General features: G+C 45.0%; 1 non-coding gene across 1 annotated transcript; it reads right to left on the bottom strand.

The window, feature by feature from the left end:
* Positions 1-4,311: 4,311 nt before the first annotated feature.
* trnam-cau lies at positions 4,312-4,384 on the bottom strand. Its single transcript has one exon. It is a non-coding gene; the product is annotated as a tRNA-Met (tRNA).
* Between the last annotated feature and the right edge of the window lie 1,824 nt (positions 4,385-6,208).

The raw sequence follows: 6,208 nt of genomic DNA, 5'->3' as shown, positions 1-6,208 counted from the left end.
TTGTGTAAATAGACTTTCAAAAGGCATTTGAGAAAGTACCTACGCTTGGCTTGTTAGCAAATTGAAACCCATGGGATAAAAGTAGCAATATGCAAACAAAATTGGCAAAGGGATCGAAGGCAGGGAGTTGTGGTGAATGGCTGTCTTTCAGAGAGGAAGAACGCTTTGGAGTTCCTCGAGTTTCTGTACTTGGACCACTGCTATTTTGATATAAATTAATGACTTGGATTTTTTTGGGTAGGGGGACACAATTTTGAAATTGTCAGATGATACGAAACTTGGGAATTCGATATGTGACAGTAAGGAAGGCAGTCATAGGCTTCAACGGGATGTAGACAGAAGTAAAAATACTGCAGATGCTGAAAATCTGGAATAAAAAACAGAAAATGCTGGAAATACTCAACAAGTCAAGCAGCGTCTGTGGAGAGAGAAACTATTTGTTTCGCAGGTTGATGACCTTTCATCAGAACCCAGATTGGTGGAATGGGCAGGGTCATGGCAGGTGACATTCAATGCAGAAAAGTAAGATGTGATGCATTTTGGTAAGAAGCATTTTGGTATGAGGAGTGACAATAAATACTAGGTTGTGCACTTATGAAGGGAGTGCAAGCGGGCGGCATGTGGCGCAGTGGTTAGCACTGAGACTGCGGCACTGAGGACCCAGGTTCAGGTCCCGGCCCTGGGTCACAGTCCGTGTGGCGTTTGCACATTCTCCCCTTGTTTCCGTGGGTTTCACCCCCACAATCCAAAGGTGTGCAGGTTAGGTGGATTGGCCAGGCTAAATTGCCCCTTAATTGGGTACTCTAAAAAAATTTTTTTAATGAAGGGAGTGCAAGAAGAGAGAGACCTTGAGGTGTTTATGCACAAATCTTTAAAGGTGGCAGGCCAGATGATCAAAGCATTAATAAAGCATTTGTGATCCTGAGCTCATAAATATGGTGGAATCTTGTGGAGGTGACAGGGACTGGGCCGTCGGCTGGAGATTTGGCGAGAAAGCCACGTGTCCCCTTTTCAAAAAGATCTGCTTATCATGTGCCAATGAAACACTCTGTTTGGAAACATCAGAAAATATTATTCCTATTTCAAATACATCCCTACAGGTTACTCTTCTTTGGCCCAGTGTCATTAACAGAAATCTAATTGTACAAACACCCTTTCAAATTGATACAACCTCATTATCATCATTTACATTATGACGTGATCGGTGCTGATATCAGGATGGCCTCAACCACAACAATGGAGAACAAATGTTCCATATTCAAGGTCATGTGGGCATGGCCGAGACTGCGTAATGGACGTAGAGTGAGCCTTTCCCTGCCACCCCCCCTCCCCCCCCACTGTAGCCATCTGGGATGGCCACTTCCAGAATACAGAATGTAGGGAACTGTGGACAATGTTAGGAAAACAAGCAGGCACAGTGCCTGAATGTATATTCGGAAGCAGTTACCAGACGGAATCGAAACTCTGGGTCGATTAGCATATTGATGGCCCATCTCCGGGAAACAAAGGACTCAGGTAGGTGATACTGTTGCAGACATCCCGGCGCCAGTTCCCCAAACCGAAAGCACAAACAAAGCCAGGCCAACGGCCGCCTAAGACATGCCCAGCCATCAGGGCACCCACCCATCAGGGCACCCACCCCTTTATTGATCAGTGATCAAGAAGCGGCCCAATTAATTGGGGCCAAGTTTAAGGCCCGCCTAAAAGCGCGCGAAGCCGCTCCGGGTATAAGAAGGAACCCCCACGAGAGATTCGCTCTCTTGGACTTGGCTCTCAAAGCGGAGAGACCCCTCCACCAGCATCACCAGAAGCAAGTAAGTTCAAGGTCAACGCTCGCTACCAAACGGACGACCTTTAGCTGTTCTCCTGTCACCTCTTCGAACCCAACAACCTCAGATCCGAACAATGGCCATTGTTCCTCTGGCTGAGTGGGCAGCCGAAGCTAAGTATAGGCGTAGCGTTAGAGATAGTTTAGTTTGTAGAACTTTGTGCATGGGTAGATCTTATTGTGTGTGTAAATAAATAGTATTGGCTTTGAACTAACTAACTGGTGTATTGGCTCTTTGATCAGTATTCAGGTTTGAACCTTGTGGCGGTATCGAAAGATACCTGGCAACTCTAAGTGTAAACATAATTAGGATTAAGAAAGGCGACCATATTGACCGCCATATTTATAACCAGAGAAACAGAGCAACACCACTTTGCACCCACGGCTATTTTCGTAGGCTCAGGAGAAGATCCCCTCACATTCCACCTCCCCACCCCCCAATCCAGCTTTCCTTATTGGGTGGCCAAAGTCCAGAGGTTCTGGCTGTAACATTCCAGATGTAACTTGATGTTTTAGCGACCGTCTTCCTTCTTCAGGTTCTTGCCCTAAGAGGGCATTGCTAATCATAGACTCCCATTGGATTGGTCCATGATTGTGCTTGAGAGAGCACTGCAGAGGATTTCATTGCCTTCCGCAGTATGGCTGATCTGCAAACTCAAGATCAAGAGGACACAAATTTAAATTTTGGCACTGATGCTTCCCAGCTCCAGGGACCCGGGTTTGATTCCCAGCTGGGGTCACTGTCTGTGTGGAGTCTGCACGTTCTCCCTGTATCTGTGTGGGTTTCCCCCGGGCGCTCCGGTTTCCTCCCACAAGCCCCACTAGACGTGCTTATCGGGTGAATTGGACATTTTGAATTCTCCCTCGGTGTACCCAAACAGGCGCCGGAGGGTGACGACTGGGGGATTTTCACAGTAACCTCATTGCAACGTTAATGTAAGCCCACTTGTGACAATAATAAAGATTATTGTTAAAAGAAGCAAATGTGACACGAGGAAGATATTTTTCATGCAGCGAGCGGTCAGGATCTCGAATGAACAGTTTGAGATTGTGATGGAGGTGGGTTCAATTGAGGCGTTCAACCGGGAATGAGATTGTGAGCTAAGCAGGAAGAATCTAAATAGGGTTGCGGGGAGAATGGCACTTGGGTAATTGCACATTCAGAGAGCCAGTGCAGACACGATGGGGGGATCTGCCTATTTCTGTAACATTTCTGTGTTTCTCACTCTCCTGTCGCCTGTCGTCGGGCATATTGGAAGGACTTACAGGCTGTTAATCAACCTGTTTGGCCGCATTGTGAACGCTCCTTCAAAGCCTGGTGTGGGGCTTGAACACAGGGTGTCTGGCCCAGTGACAGGGGTGCTAGCACAGCGCCGGAAGACTTCCATTTAGCTAGTGGCAGACCAGTATTGCCAATTGTAAAATTATGAATATTAATATTGTCGAAGCTTGACTGGAAATGCACCATCAAAGAGAAATACTGCGTTAGAAGCAAACCCTTGGTTTACTGAGGGAAAATTAATCTCTACATATCGTGACTACTGTTGGAAATGTTCATTAACAAGGCATTGTGCGAGAGGGATTTTGAAAACGAGATGTTGGCTGGAGCAGATTTGTGCAGTAAAGCTGTCAGTTTATCTTCACATTTTCTTCAGACGATTCAAGAGAGCAATTAACCTTTGTGGACTGTACAGTGGATGTTCATGATTGATTATTGTGGCAAAATACCAGCTAATTATAATGTTGTTTCCTATGTTGCGGAGTGCTCTATAAATTCTAAATAAAAACCTAGTTATTCTTAACCTTTTTTAAAATTTCCAGTTGGAAAGAAGGTCATATTCACTGCTTACATAACTGAAATCATTGGACAAATAGGATCCCTTATGCAGGATCCCGCAACTATGCAAATCTTAGTGTCAGGTCATGTGATCGTTTTCTGGCTCTCAAAGACTGATGAGATTCACTTCAGGAAATTGCTGTGAAATGATTAAAAAGAAAACATTACATTTAAAAATCCAAATTGAGGCACCATTTTATTATTTAGCTATTCCTGTGCCATATTTATGGTTGGATCCTTCTGCTTGGTAGTTTTAAGGGATTTATATATGTATTAGTAAACATTAGAAATAAGGTATAGTTTTAGGTGGGTTTAAGTGGGTGGCAGGGTAGCACAGTGGTTAGCACTGTGGCTTCACAGCGCCAGGGTCCCAGATTCGATTCTCGGCTTGGGCCACTGTCTGTGTGAAGTCTGCACATTCTCCCTGTCTCTGGGCGGGTTTCCTCAGGGTGAAATGAAATGAAATGAAAATCGCTTATTGTCACGAGTAGGCTTCAATTAAGTTTCTGTGAAAAGCCCCTAGTCACCACATTCCGGTGCCTGTTCCGGGAGGCTGGTACGGGAATTGAACCGTGCTGCTGGCCTGCCTTGGTCTGCTTTAAAAGCCAGCGATTTAGCCCAGTGTGCTAAACCAGCCCCTAAAATGTGCCTTCTCTGAGGATTGAACTCATGACCTTCAGATTATGAGACTGACGTGCTGCCTACTGCGCTAAGAAGGCTTAAGAAGGGTGCTCCGATTTCCTCCCACAAGTCCCGAAAGATGTACTTATTAGGTAATTTGGACATTCTGAATTCTCCCTCTGTGTACCCGAACAGGTGCCGGAATGTGGTGACTCGGGGCTTTTCACTGTAACTTCATTGCAGTGTTAATTTCAGCCTACTTGTGACAATAAAGATTATTATTATTATTTAAAATTTCTGTGCCTGGAAGGGTAAAACCTCTAGTTAGATTCATGCTAGAAGGTGTCTGTCTGTGTGGGGCTTGGTTAAGTTCCAATTGTGTTTCTCTTGTGCTTAGAGAGGACTATGGTATGAAGAATAAATAAAAGGCACAAGCATGTGGCTATTACTTGGCAACTGGGGTATTGTAAGGTAGAGAAGCTTTTAAGTTTTAGTTTTTAGCTAAATTTGTGGGCATTTGGAGACAGGACCTCGGAGAGTGAACGACTTTCAACTCTGCCAGAAGAAAGACTGGGGCAGGACAAGAGCTGCAAAGAGGCAGCTTCCTAAAGTAGAAGTTAGAGTCCAGATAACTAGTGAATGTTTAGGAAGACTGGAGTCAAGAGAACAGAGACCAAGGTATTGTTCAGAAGAATATAAAGAAGAGTAAACAAAGTGTTCTGAGTTAAAGAGACAATTATAATACCCAGATATCAAATGGGACAGGAGCCTTCAAAGGTCAATTAAATGTCTGATGTCATTTTAATACAGTCTGGGAATCGAGAGTTAAAGCAATTGTGAGCAGCTTGCACAGCAGCCAGTAAAGTCGTATTAGATCATAATCCAATTTTTTTGTGTTTGTTGAGTGTTTGTTTTCTTGTTGTTAAATCTAATTAGCGGTCCTGTGACTCTGTTGCTCCATGTTTTATGAAAAATAAATAATTGTTACAGTCTTTTCAGCCAGGGTTCCATCCTGGGATCTTTCTGCCCCGTTTTAACATCAACTAGCATTGTAACACTTCTGATGTGTTGGTGTTTCAGAACCTGTGGAGGACTATGGGACGGTGTTAGACATTGGTCATGGTCTGTGTTTGACCCTTGGGACAAATCGGAAATCCGTCCACATTATCATAACTTTTGACGTTAGGCCGCTTATTTGAAAATCTGTGGACCTTTGCCTGTTGCATTGCCAACAACCATAGATGTCTGAAACACTCACCTGGCGAATTGAGCAGTAACCCAAACGCACATGCAGATTGTGTATGCAGTATCCCACTGCCAAATTTACTATCCTCTTTAGGGTGCAACAAATTAAACAAACAAAAAGAGCAACCCTGAAAGGGATACCAGCTCAAACAAAAAACAAATCATGAGGAAAGTTAAAGCATTAAACCAAAATGTCACAAAAGGGGTTGAAAAGGCATCTCAGTCACCACAGTGCCCAAGGGGCAGACCTCGATGCGCCAACAGGCACCACGTGTCCAGGGACAGCCATCCGCAAATACAGTCACAGGTAAGGGGTCAGACAGTTTGGGGCGCCTGATGCCCTCGATGGCACGCTGCCTATACCTTTCAATGACAGGTTTGTCCAGGCCCAGGAACAGGTTCACAAGGGGGTCCTCCTCCTTTCCGTCCTTCTCCACATGAGAATCAGGAGCATGGGACACGTGTTTCCGATATGAATCTAGGCTTTAATCGACTTACTACGGAGCCAGCCTGTTACCCGTTGATGAACTCTCAGTGAATTGCACGCTGACTCTGGACAAGGGTATTTATACAGCAGCACTAGGGGGAGGAGTCGTGGGCGGAGCCAAGGGTGGAGCCCTGTACAAGCTCCTGAGCATTCCCAGAGCTGCTCCCCCTAGTGGTCGCATAACGCTACT

This window comes from Scyliorhinus canicula, chromosome 15, assembly GCF_902713615.1.
Source record: "Scyliorhinus canicula chromosome 15, sScyCan1.1, whole genome shotgun sequence".
Taxonomy (NCBI): Eukaryota; Metazoa; Chordata; class Chondrichthyes; order Carcharhiniformes; family Scyliorhinidae; genus Scyliorhinus; species Scyliorhinus canicula.
This window is presented reverse-complemented; position numbering and strand designations above follow the sequence as displayed.